Below are 14,842 nucleotides of genomic sequence, written 5' to 3'. Positions count from 1 at the left end.
AAGCATGGGACGACTATTTATTTTTTTAAATTTTTAGGTCCTCCCTTTAAACCTGTAGGTCTAACCCGTTAAATTCGTAGGATTAGCCGTTTCCAGCTTGCATAAAGAAAGGATGTGGGGCAAAAGTTAAAACTTGCCAAATTGGAGTAACTAGTGAGGTATAGCTCCTTAAATATGACTACCTCACCTGAGGCGTTCCTTGTATTAAGACTGGTATAATCGAGCAAGGTTTGATCGCTTTCAAGCTCGTTAAAAAATGAAGCCATCACCGAGCAGTTTTAGCACATAGTTCATGCTCGTTAAAAAATAAACATAAGTTGTGAGCAATCTTCCCCTAGAGTTCAAGCTCACCCAGAAAAATGAACCGGTAAATAACCTTGGTAAATGTAACCTTTGACAGCCATATTAAAGCCCTTGGTCGTGTTCTTGCAGTCTCACCTCCATCCGTTCATTTGGCCAATCATTCATCTCCATATGTTTGTTTACCCATTTTGAGGAACAGCTGCGAAGAGTGATTTCACTTAGCCATCCTTGTGACACTGCCGTGATTGGAAAATTCCAACCTGTACCTGGAATCTGCTGCTATCCCTGTTTATCACTCGTTCCTCAAAAGACGAGTCTTCTTTGAGCTCTTTTCTCCTGACTCGTAAAATATGAAAATTTTGCCGAGTTTTGGCCTTCCAGCTCGTTAAACGACCGGAAGAGCTATCCCTCCTCTAGATTTTAATCTTTTTGGACCTGAGGGATTATTACACAAAAAGATCGAGCGCTTGTTTTGTTCGGCTCGTTAAAGCAATCGAAAATTCATCCCTTTTGTATTGTTTTATACTTTTTCGGACTTAAGGGATTAGATGATGAAAAAGGAATTCTGGAGTTGACTTTATGTACCTTTTCAGACTCTCTAAAAATGAAAAGGACCGAGTTATCCTTGTCGTTAGACTCGTTAAATTCATTAAATAGCGACAAACTTGTCTTTAGACGAGAACGAGTTTCCCTATCGCTAGGCTCGTTAAAACATAGCGATGGGCTTGCCCGAAGGGCAGGTTATAGAACAAGCATATGTTATCCTCCTCAAGCTTGATAAAAATAAAGAGGTACTGGTCAGCATTGACTGGGGAAAAATTGGGAGAACCTCACAGCTTTAATGGTAGCAAGTCGCTCTTGAACATGACACTTTGTCCTCCGTATCACATCGGGTTGGGTTGTTTCATTCACCGGTCTCATCACCATGGTCCTCGCCACACCATCCACATTTGGGGTAATGCTACCAATCCATCACATCAGTGTCGTTATATGTTCAAGAGATGTTGTTCTGCAAAGAGTCAACCGTGTCCCATCCACTGCCATACATTGTCCTTCATCCATTTCATGACCGCCACCCTGAATCATACATCACAGTTTGTTTTCACCTCATCACAATCACTAGCTCCGTTCCGTGTCACTGATGTGGGATTCATTAAGGCCCTCCTTTGACGGATCGCTCCTTGTCGACATCAGCTCATTATCCAAGGAGTCGATCTAGGAACAACCCCTTCAGTACTTTGAAGCTTGCATGCCTCAATGGCAAGTTTCTCACTTCCGGCGACAAGTATACATCAATGACCTTCGACCAGAAGATTTTGCATGGTGGTCGACGCCAAGTCCTTTATTCCCACCATGTGAATTGTACTGTCGTACCTTGAGGGTCATCATCCTTATCGGTGATTCCTCTCGCGCTTGTTAACGGTTTACATCATTGACCGGTAATCAAGCGATGTCTTTCCATGTTCGACTTCAAGAAATTCTCACATGGATCGACTTGTACATCGATGTGAAGATCGGAAGAGATTGAAGACCCCAGATCTAGTTTCATCCATCCGGGCTGCGATATATATTCAGGATATAAAGACATTTGATATGTACATCATTGCAGCAGATGATCATCCTTCTCAAAGGATGATAATTTCAGCAGAGAATTATCAGTCTATCATCAGACAATCGTCTGTGCTATGTACCAAAATGAATTTATAAAGCTGAGCATGGGAATGCCTGCCTCAACTAGATCATGAAAAAGAATGAAAAATAATGTATTGTATTGTATCTTATTACAGGACACTTCTCAGCAGATTGAATGAACTTCGGATCCTCCTAATAAAGAATTTCACCCGATAAATGACCTCATACTTTAGGGGGCATCTGTTATAGACAATTTTGTGCCTTTCAGCATCAGGCATGAATTGTCAATAATCTAAGGGATCCAAAGTCCCTAAACATGATGTTCCTACCCCTAGAGGAACAAGGTCAGCAAACCAACAGCTCTCAGATCAGTTCTCCACCTGAAAACACTCAAAAACAAGCAATCCTGAAATCAAAGCAGGTGCTCCACTAGGCTTCTGCGCTGAAACTCAACTCCTCCATGGTGTACCTGCGTTGCAAAGCAGGTAGAACAAAGGCCACCTGCGCTGAGCGAGATGGGACAAGTGGCACACTGAGTCATTGCTCTGGAATCTTCCAAAAATGACACTTGGATCAGGGATTTTGCCTTGTGATGAGTCAGAGGCTCTGTTTCTCCAAGTGGAAGCAAGGTTCTCCAAGTGGACTCAAGAACTGAAGATCAACTGAAGAGAGAGAGGACACAAGGCAGCTACACATCAGTTGCAAGCTGACTCATCCTTTCTCAATTCATATATATATTGAGCTCTCTCCTATGAGCTCAGGAGGCTGGAATTTTGGCAAAGTAATGATATGCTGTTGGTTTCACTATAGAACTATTGGGTGATTGCTTGAAGGAGGTGAAGAGGAGAAATTCTTTCTACTGGGAGGTGTTGCTGGATTGGGGCCTTCAATGGTTGTAACTCTCTCAGAACTTTACTTCTTCTATTAATAAAAGCTATTGAGGTTCTTCTATATGCACTTGTTTCAATGATGTATTGTGATAATTGTATATTTGATTTATGCTAATCCTTGAATCAGTTATGATTGCATGCTTCTTGTAGTTTCCTTCTTTGTTATTTTGCAGGATCTCATTGTAGCTGGGCCAGCAAAAGAGCAAGGAGCTGGGAGCAAGCAGCAAAGAGAAGAGTTTGGATTCGACATTAAGCGCAAGGCGACGGTTAGTGCATTTCTTCATTCTCTCTTGCTTTCGTAAAGAAGTAAACCTTGAGTAGTTTTCTTTACAGTTGTTGCTGAGGTACTATCACCCTTAGAGTGGGATAGGGTCATCCGAGTCGGATACTTTTCCCTACAACAGTTGGGTAACCCTTCATCTTGATACATTTTGTCCCATAGTTAAGATAGTAGATGTTTTCTATTGTCTCTTAACAAATATAATTTTTTGTATATAGTTTCCTTGGAAAAAACCATTAGATGGTCATATCTACATAAACATGGTTGAAATTTTGAAACAAATTTATTTGGTAGGATGGCCTTTTTGTACCCATTTGTTGTGAGCTCTCTCTCTCTCGATCGATATATATATATATATATATATATATATATATATATATATATATATATATATAATGGAGGTGCACAAACCAATACTAACTATTTTCCAAGTGAAAATTATAATCACCTTCCAAAATTAAGACTAATAAGAAAAAATTACTAACAAAAATCCATAATGTTATTCATACCTTCCTAAAGGCAAGGGTGACTATTGCAAACAACTTGTCATTTTTATAACACTCTACATCCAAATCAACTTGATTAAACTAATTTTTAGCCTCATATTCTATCAAATACTTTTTCTTGCGATAAAAAATACTTTGCAACATTTTTTTTAATTGATTAGGAAGTTAGATTTCTTCTTTGGCCTCATTTCAAGATAAGAGATTTGGAAAAAAACTTCAGACTTATGGAATTTATAGTAGATATATATCGAGGTGAATTAATGTTAGGGTACATGTTAGCATTAATTCCAAACATTAAATGTTTTTAGATGCATAATCCAATGATCCATATCATAATCCTTATATGTTACATTAAGTTCAAGGGAAACATTGTTTTTGGTTTGATGGAAATGTGGTTATCCACATTATGGACATGAGTATAGCATGCAATTCAATGCATTTGACAGTTTGTTAAGTAGAAAAAATGAGAGAATCTTGTGACATGATGTATAACCCCCCACTCAATTTTCTTCACATCTTGAGTATCATTGGGGCTAGTTTTGGGTTTTGATGAATTTTTCACAATTTTGGTGAAATTACACATAGAAGTGAAGAGAAGAAAATAGCACACAGTGTGAACACGCAAAATTGGTTCAGAAAGAAAGAGTGTGTGGAAAGGATCGATGTGCAAGATAGTCGAGCTAAAGAGGATAAGTTTGACTTAGTCTTTTTGGACCAATCATGATTGGGTCAAGAATACTATTGTAGGCTACCTACCCATGTTAAATATTTTCCATGGTAACGAGGTTGGCTTAGGTCCACATAATTATCTATAAATAGGTTGAATCAAAGAGGATTTGGGTTGGTTACTTCTAGAGTTAATTTTTGGGTTGATTAGTTTTAGGATAATGTTTTGAGCGCAATTTTTGTTAGAATGTTGTAAGGTTGTTTTGATTAGGTTGGTGAGACAAACTAAGGTTACAGGAGTAACACTGTAATATTGTGCTTAACACATTCCTAATATTTATAGAAGATGGTTGATGGTTGGATTGTCCTAATTTATGTGTTTTATGTGATGGTTGCATGATAGATTAGGTTATGTTTATTTTCGATAATTTGTATACAATTCTGAGTATGTTAGAAAGTGTTGAGTGTTTGAGGCACCTCTTTCAAATTTTCTAGTGCTTGATATATGTCATGGATGTATGAATGTCTGCAATTGGAATTAGTCTACCTAATTGTGACATGAATATTATAGGATGTTGAAAATATAGTTTGCACACCAATTATGATTCCCTTCACCACTGCAGAAACATAGGTGCCTCTGGTGAGACTTCACCTATCCTATGGGTGATGTTGAAAGGGCCAGTGTCTAGTAGGGATTTGTTGGTTAGGTTATGCACATAACCTAAGTTAGACCTTCACTAGCACCAACAAATGGTTCTGTTGTTGTGACCAAGATCTATTGCTGAAGGGAATGTGGCATCCTACTAAGGAAGAGATAAATAAATGAATCAAAGAAAAAGAGTAAGAATTTGATGCAAGTGATATTGGAGATCAATGGATTAGCAAAGATAAATGGTTACATAGGTATGCGTTCACTAATTTTATGAGATTTTCTTTGTGGAATTCACAAATATGTTAGTAGAGTGAACACAAAGGTTAAGCGATAAGAATAGGAATTGATAACCTGTTGGGTCGAAAATATGGAACCTTGAATTGGTTCATCAATTGAAGTATTTAAGTAATAAGACTATTGGTTCAAAATTATACTGGAGGCGTAGATTGTATAGTTTGTTGTCAAGTCTATAATATCATATAGTGCAATGGAGAGGAATTTCTTGAAAGGACCACGTGAAAGGTATATTATATCACTGCCAACTTTCATTAAAATGATATTGTGTGACAAGGGAGTCCTAAAGATGGAATCATATAGTATGAGTAGCTAAACCCATTTTTCACAAAGGGCGAGTTGGGGGATGATAGGCGAATGGCCTAAGGAGACAAAGCTTGGGGTGCAAAGAAAGAAGGACGCAGAGAGTGAATTAACTATTCATAACTCCAAATTAATTGTTAGAAGGTATGCCAAGATGTTGTAGAATTGAAAACACGAAATGAGGAAACCAAGAAAGAAAGAGTGTGGTAGAAAAAGATGACAAATTTTGAGAGTGGAGTCTTATCGAGTGGAAGAAGGTTCCTGTAAGGTGATGTGATAGGAGAGAGATATGCATCAATTCCTGTGATTGACATAATTCTAGTGAAGGAGGACATAGTTACCAATCAAACGAGAAAGTGAACTGGTACTGTTTTTTTGAGGTAGAAAAAAATCACCCGATTTTTAAAAGTGGTGATGCCAGAATACACTTTTTTTTTAGCATATTTTTGGCACTTTAACTTTTCTTATGTATCAAGTATGAACATTTATTTTTCGATCTTAGTGATTTTGAGGCTGATTTTGAAAAGCGTTGATGCAACATCAACACATTTTTTTAAATGTTAGTGATTTTCATGCCGATTTTGAAAAGTGTTGATGCAACATCAACACATTTTTTTAGGGGCTTATTTTTGACACTTTAAATTTTTTTATGTATCAAGTGTGAACATTTTTTTTGTTAGTGATTTTCATCTTGATTTTGAAAAGTGTCGATGAGCATCAACCCTTTTTGTTGAGAGGGCTTAGTTTTACACCTTAAATTTTCTAATGAATTAAGTGTGGATAATTTTTTTTAAATGTTGCTAATTTTCATGTTAGTAGTAATAATAATAATAATAATAAAAACATGACAAAAAAAAATCAAATACAAAAATATATATAAAAAAAAAAAAAAAAAAAAAAAAAAAACAAAAAAAACAAAAAACCTATAAAAATGTAAAAAAAAAAACTTAAAACATAAAAATATATAAAAATAAATAAGAAAACATAACAAAAATAAAAAAACATAAAAATAAAAAAAACATGACAAAAAAATAAAAAAACATAAAACATGTTAGTAATAAAACATAAAAATAAAAATAAAAAAACATGACAAAAATAAAAATCAAATACAAAAAAATATATCAAAAATGAAAAAAAAAAAAAAAACAAAAAGCCTATAAAAATGTAAAAAAAAAAAAAAGCAAAATGAACTCTTAAAAATAAAAAATTTGAAAAAAAAAATTAATGAAAAAACAACAAAAAATAAATAAATAAATATCAAAAATAAAAATGAATTTTTTTCCAAAAAAAAAAAATTAAAGAAAAAACAAATAGATCCACACAAAAAAATAAAATAAAATAAAATAAACATTTTTTTTTAAAGTTAAAAAAAAATAATAAGAAAATCTCATTACAAAAAAAAAAGAAAAGCAAACAAACAAACAAACTTAAAATAATTACCAAAAAAAATTTAAGAAAAAAAAAATTAAATGAAAAAAAAAATTAATTAAAACAAAAAATAAAAAATATTTAAATTAAATAATTTAAATAAACAAAATAAAAAATAAAATAAAATAAAAATTTAAGCATATATATATATATATATATATATATATAATTGTTTTTTTACATTTAATATATATATATATATAAAATTAAAAAAACATATTCAAATAAAAGCCCCCCTCATTCCCGTCCCATCCCATCCCCCACCCCTCCCCTCCCTCACCAACCTCCCCCTCCCCTCTCGCCTCCCTCACCCACCTCCCCTCCCCCTCTCTCCCCTTCCCTACCCGGCCCCTACCCCACCCCCTTCCCTCACCGCCCTCCCCCACCCGACCCTAACCACACCCCCCTCCTTCACTGCCCTCCCCATCCCCCTCTTACCCCCCTCCCCTCCCAGCCTGGGCACCCAACCAATGGCCAAGAGGCCGCAGGCCGATTCTTGAAATCAACCTGCGGCCTCTTGGGCGCTGGCCTAGGGCTCGGGTGGGGAGGGGAGGGGGTAATGGGGGGAGGGGGAGAGGGGTGCGTTGAGCGAGGGGGTGGGGTGGGGGTCGGGTAGCGGAGGGGGCTGGGGTGGGGGCTAGGTGGGGGAGGGGGGGTGGGTGAGGGAAGCGCAAGGGCAGGGGGGTGACCTGAGGGAGGCGTGAGGGGAGGGAGAAGGGGGTGTGTTGAGGGAGGGGAGTGCAGTGGGGGCCGGGTGGGAAAGGGGAGGGAGGTGGAGGGGAGGTGGGTGAGGGAGGCGCGAGGGGAGGGAGAAGGGGGTGTGCTGAGGGAGGGGAGTGCGGTGGGGGCCGGGGAGGGGAGAGAGGGAGGTGGAGGGGAGGTGGGTGAGGGAGGCGCGAGGGGGGGGGCGGCGTTATGTATGGAATTTTGTAATTGTTTTTTTTTTTTAATTTTGTTTTAATTTTGTTTTAATTTATTTATTTTTTAATTGTTTCTTATATTGTTTTTTCTTTTCTAAGCTAAGGTAGTGCCTTTCTTTTTCTATTTATATAAATTCAGGTTCAGCCACATACAACGTTTTGGTGGCCTCAACCCGCCTAAATGGGAAATCGAGTCTGTTGGCCACCTCAAATTAAAATATGCCATCCAGTAACAAAAATGGGTTAGTCTATCAATCCATGCTAAATAAACTTCACAACAGAAAAAACTAAACATATAACCAGTAGTCATGAGACAGGCAAAAAGGATGAAATATTATCCTCCAAAATCTAGCCATGGAAACAACAGCTCGACTTAAATGTCATTCTTCCCCTCCCTCGGGCGGTACCACATCTTCTCGTTGTGCTGGAATGAGCTGCTTCAGTTGTTGCTAGATTTCGTCCAGCTTACTATCCTGCATGATCATGGTAATTTGAAGGTTCTTCATTTCTTTTTTCATGTTAGGCATGCCTTGGGCCAGTTCCGCCATTTCTCCTACAACTTGCTCCAATGCCTTTGCAAGTAGGTGTTTCAATACCCAGTAAACATGCAAGGCCTGTTTATATAAGGTCATGCGTCCCCTAGTGTTACCCGGGTCTGGGATGAGGTCCCCCCACTCCTCCATTTCTGGCTCTGAGTCCTCTTCCATTACATTTTCTTCCAGCTCCTTAATAATTCTGCATATATCCTCATATGTGCCTTCTCTCGATATGCCCTTTCTGCCTCCTAGATGGTTTTCCTCATTGTTCTCCAGCTACGTCTTTGTGGGGCCGTCGTTGAGGGTGTGTTATTGTTGCGGCCAGGTTGGTTAGACCAGCCTCTTCCACCACGCCCCCTACCCCGTCTCGTCCTCGCCATTTTTCCGTTTACAGACCCCTGTGTATCATTTCCAACAACGAAGGTTAGATTCTCTGCCATTACCTTTGTTCTCCTTTCCTGAGTACCCATTCCTTTGAATTGTCCTTCCTCACTCCAGTTTCTCCCTATGGTCGGGCTACTCTAATTCTTTCCTCCCTTTTTCCCACACATTTGGGTAACCTTTGCAGTTTTCCCCATTTTCTAGATTATTTCTTTGTCCTCCTCAGGCTGTTCTTGATCATTTCCCCTCCAGAAACCTAGTGGGGCTTTGCCCTGGTTGCCTCAATTTCCTCCCATCCTATGCCCTTCCCCTGAATTTTCCTTCGACCCTCCTTCCTCCTCCTTACTGCCATCTTTAAAGGTTTTTACCCCCGCTAAAATACTTCTCCTTCTCTCAGCTACCCCTGGCTCTCCCTTTTCTTCCATCAGACTATCTACAATTAAGAAAATTACAAGATTCGGCTTTACGAAGACATACCCAGACCTGTGCGTCACCTGAGTTGAAACCAGCTTGTCCTTTGCTCCTACTGTCTTCCTCCTTCACTTCTTAATGACCACCCTCATTACCCTCTCCTTTCTTATTTTCCTTCTATCTTATGTCCCACGTCTTATCACTCCGTCACCGCCAGTTTCTGTTGATTCTTCCCCCACTCCCCTATCAATTCTATTCCTTGGGGCGCTATCCCATCTGCATGCCGTCCCCGCGTCTTGTTTTATAATGGGAATGTTTGGAGGCCGGCATTGCCATCCATTCCCCTGCACAATCTGCTTCCACGTCATCTTCCCATCTCTCATCCAATCGGGGGATTTTTATTTTTATTTTTATTTTTAATTTAAGTTTCTTTGTTTGTTTGTTTTGATTTTTTTTTTTTTTTTTTTTGTATTTTAATTTTTATAATTTTTTTTTAAGTTTTTAAATTTTATTTTTTTTATTTTATAATTTAAATATTAAAATATATATATATTTTTAAATAATTACAATTTTTTTAATTTATATATATATATATATAATTGTTTTGAATTTTTTTGTTTTTATTTTTATTTTTAATTTTATTTTTTGATAATTATTTAACATCTTTTTAAATGATGTTTTACTTTACTTTTTTTTTTGATAACTTAAAAAATGGTTGAATTTAAGCTTCTATGATCCATATCAAATTTAATGAGAAATATTTCAGCAGAAATCACATTGTAATATTTTTGTCGACGCGTTTTGAACCAACGAGTGTGGTTCATCGTGAGGACAAGTTGAAGAACCAGATCATGGTTATAGGTTAAATAGGGAGAACAAATCTTCCAACGACTATATTTGACTGGGAAACAACTATATTGGACCGGGCAATTTGACTAAGAAATGGCTAAATTTGACTGGCCAACTCGACTGGACCGAGGGAGAGGAAAAGTTATTAATGTTATGATTTTTACCAAAAGTATTGTTATATTTATTACCAAGATTTGAATAAAGTAAAGTTTGTATTAAAAATTAAAAAATGGTCTTTTTTAATTTTAATTTATATTTTCTTATATATATATATATATATATATATATATATATATATATATATATATATATATATTTATTTATTAATTTTTCATTTTTACAAGTTAATTTTGATTTTTTTTTTACATATTTTTTTTATGATTTTTTTTTTTTTGTAATGAATCGTCCCATTGCCACCCCTGGCCAATTGGGCCTCAGGGTCGCCGATGATTTTTTTTTTTTGAAGTTTTTAATTTTTTTTAATGTTGCATTATATATATATATATATATATATATATATATATATATATATATATATATATATATATATATATATATATATATATATATATTTTATGGTTAATTTTTTTTACATTTTATAGTGTTTTTTTAATGTCATTACTATATATTTTTTATATTTGATTTTTTTGTTCATCTTTTTTTTATGTTTTATTACTTTTATTTTTTAATTTTTTTTTTCAATATTTAAATTTTTGTTTTCTTATGTATCTTTCACACAGACACACACACATATATATATTGTGTTTTTTTTGGTAGGGTATGTGTTGATGCTTGTCTAGCAACCCGATCCCATTATGTGCAATTTGATAGTTGATTTTAAATTTTTCGTTATAATGAATCGATTCTACCCCACAATGTGTTAATTTCATGGTTGGTCTTTTAGTTTTCATTACAATGGGTTGAGCTCACCTACAATGTGTGTCAATTTGATAGTTGATTTTAAAATTTTTTTCGCAATGTATCAAGTTGTATTAGGCTAAGATTTCAAAATCGATATACATTTAGCATCTAAAAAAAAGTACTCTTGGTATAATAACTCTTTCATTCAGGTGTTCATTTTTAAAGTTTTTTTAGTCATAAATTTTTTCCATAATGTCATGCTTAAAATATTTTGAAAATTTAAGATTGTTTTGTAGTCATAATCTTTGGTTATAATTCCATGTTTGAAAAATTGTCAAGATTTTGATGATCAAAGCAAGGGGGTTCCTCAGAAGACATAGTCTCGATAATCGCTTCATCAGAAGGAAAGATTTCCTGTAAGGGGTCTGAAGAAGTGCCATCTCCAATCCAAGGGGATTGGACATATGAGTCGAGAGCCCTACTCGAAGGAGCAGGTTCAGGAAATGGAGTCGATGGAGAAACAATTTCGATGTAGTTGAGCTTGGCAGGACTCAACGACATGACATCGCCCCAATATTCTACCCGATCAGCGGGAGGAAGAACCCACGGATCAGAACGAACAGACATCATATTGATGGGAGCAATGTTTGGAGGTGGGAGTGAAAAAACACCCATGAGGGCAAGATCTTTAAAAAGCCCAACGCCCACACTCTCATACGGAACGGAGGTATGTTCCACGAACGGCACGTTGCCATCGAAAGAAGAGGAAGAGAAGAAGGACAACTAGTCTACCGTGACAATCTTCCCTTGATGGGGAAACGAAGGTCACGAAATAGAGATGAAGGCACGGCTCGCATGGCATAGGTCTAGCTTCGTCCTAAGAGGAGGTTGTAAGTCAAATTGGCATCAACAACTTCGACCGCCTTCCCTTCAAGAGTAGTAGGAAGATGTGGGAGTATACCATAAGGACGAGAATCTCTCCCATCGAAGGCTTCCAAGGTATTGGGAGACTGGCTCAGGGTTGGAGAACCGATAGCCTTCCAACAAGCAACAGACATGATGCAAGTAGAAGCGCCTTCATCAATAACAGTGCGATGAATAGTATTAGAATTGATGACGACTTGAATAAGGAAGGCTATTTGGTGAGGTAGTCTCGTTACATGTTTTTCTAGGTCAAAAGTGATCAATTCTAAGTCAGCCGGGTCAATGCCACCGATCGCCGATAGCAACGACTTCCTCTGGGAGGGATAGCTCCTAAGGACCTCTAATGCGGACATAGCCGAAGGAGCTTGGGCTAAGTCCTCAACAATGCTATAATGTTGAGTAGCACGAGCATTAGGGTTGTAAGAAGACTTTTGGAGCACTCCTTTAGGAGGAGGTCGAATGACCGTCTTAGTACTAGGTCGCTCGATATGGAGCGGACCCGAACTAGACGGAGGAACACTAGAAGGGACCTCAATTTCCTTCCCGGTGGGTGGAGGATACTATTTTGATCGTGTACTGATATGGATGGGAATTGTCCCAGCCATAAAAACTTGAGAGTCGAAGGGGGAAGAGGATTGAGAAGGATCAGCTACCATTTGAGTCTGCTGTGAGGGAAAAGGCTCTTTGAGCACAACAGGAGTCCCAGGGCACCTTTTAACAAATGACTAACTTCAGACCATCTTGGGCAGTCTTTAGTATAGTGATCCTCATCGCAAATAAGACAAAGATACTTAGGTTTGCGCTTGGCACCATCCTCGGCCGGAGGCTTAGGGGGGATCCTGCTTCAGTTGATCGGCTTTACCTTTTCCATTTCCTTTCTTCTTACCTTTCGAGGGTTTATCTGTCACGGTGGACTGAACGGCGTTAACCTCGAAAGTTTTACCAGAATTGGATGAAGCTTGAGAAGCATTTTCATTTGGAGCAGTAGATTTTTGCTTCGCAGGGTTGGTAAGAGCTTTTCGAGAGGATGCGTTAACAGAACCTATGACACCATCAACAGATGGCGTTGACGGAACTTGGGAAGTTCCAGGTCGTGGGGCGTATGGAAAATAATCATATAGTGTACCAGACTGGGAGTAAACCAAGTCGAGGTACTGAGCACGCGCAATGGCCTGCTCTTCAATTACACATGCCCCTATAGCAATGTCCCGGGCTATCGGACTAACAAACGAGGTTGTAAACTAGTCGGTCAGAAGCTGGTCGGGGATCCAGAACTTAATTAAACGACGACACCGTCTCCATTCATGAATGTGATTAGAGATATGTGTAGCCATGTTTTGTTTCAAAGATCTTAGGAGGTGTGTGCCCGTTTCATATCGAATCGGCAACTGAAAGTGAGTTAAAAATGCCATAGCCAGCGAGTTAAAGTCTTGAAAAGTGTCGCGAGCCAACTCAATGTACCATTTGGCGGTAGAGCCAGTGAGAGTCTGTTGAAATAGGTGGAGCAGGATTGAATCATCAAGCCATGAATTTGATGAACACCATAGGTGATAGGTCATGACATGAGCTTGGGGATCTTCTCCGGCTTTACCATCGAATTTGGGACAATCATCGGGAATCTTAGTTGGAACCGGTGGCCAATACGGATTATGAAGGATAGGATCATTTTTCAGTTTGGACACGTCCGGTAATTCCAATGTCACCAAAAAGGGTAATTGAGGGTTGAAGGACATCTGAGGCTGCGGATATGAAACAGCACCAGAGTTCCATCCAGTTCCCAGTTGCCCCCATTGATTTTTCTGGACGAAGTTGGCCCGTAAGGGTTTTGTCTATATGGATTTTGTCTATAGAGGTTATAGTTGTAACTAGATGGTTGACCCTGGATTTGACCCCCTGCGTTCCACTGATTACCAACCTGACCCACAGGAGCAACATATAGCTGCTAAAAATTCTGATAAGGGTTAACCTGTGGTTGTTGATAATTTTGGTATGGGGAAAATTGAGTTTTCCCTTGGGGTTGTTGGAAACCATAAGGCGGTTGGGCTCCAAACTAAGCCTGGGAGCCAGGCTGCACTTGATGAGCAGGTTTGGTTTAGGGCCCAACTTGAGTTTGAAGACCGGATTGGGTCTGGGGCCTAGACTGAGGCTAAAAACCGGGTGGGGTTTGAGAAGCAATGAGCATTTGAGTGCCCGGTTAAGCAGGCCCAGATGGATGTCCTTGTGAGAGTTGAGGCTGAGCCATCTGGCTAGAAGGTGGCCTTGGTTGAGATTGAGGTTGACCCATTTTCCTAGAAGGTTCAGCTTCCTGGGTAATGGGTTGACCTTGCACAACCGAGGGTTTCCCTGACTGACCAGATGGTTGAGCAGACCAGAAAATTGGTTGGCCTTGTTGGATTTGAGGATGACCAATTTGTCTATAAGGTTGACTAGGATAGACAGTGGGTTGGCCTTGCTAAATGTGAGGCTGACCGACTTGCCCAGAAGGGTAGCCTTGTTGGATACCGGGTTGGCCTTGTTGCATGTAAGGTTGTCCCAGATTACCAGAAGGTTGCCCGAAGTATGTGAAAGATGGACCACTGAAGGCTGAAGGTTGTCCCTGAAATAGTTGTCCTTGTGGGCCAACAGGTTGCCCTGGATAAGGTTGTCCATAATATGGTTTTCCATGAGGTGGCTGCCCGTAAGACGGCTGACCTTGATAGGGTGGTCCTTGAACATTTGAAGGTTGTGCTTGGCCACCATGATAAGCGGTGGTACCCCAAGCAACAGACAACGAAACTGAGACCTCAACCGCAGGTTGAGATGGCATAGATCTGAAGTGATAGATATGATTTCCTTGAGAATCATAATAATGAAATGGATTTTGTGGATCTGGATTCTGAAGAGCTTGGAAATATTGATCATATGCCCCCCTGCTGGAATGGAACCAGAAGAAGGTGGGGCACTCAGGGTAGGATTAACAACTCCAGATGTGGATGCCGACGGACCACTATTTGTAGGACCAGGTGA

The sequence above is a fragment of the Pinus tabuliformis genome, chromosome 9, assembly GCF_031772625.1.
Source record: "Pinus tabuliformis cultivar Carrire ecotype Pingquan chromosome 9, CPIR1, whole genome shotgun sequence".
Taxonomy (NCBI): Eukaryota; Viridiplantae; Streptophyta; class Pinopsida; order Pinales; family Pinaceae; genus Pinus; species Pinus tabuliformis.
Note: the sequence above shows the minus strand (reverse complement) of the source record.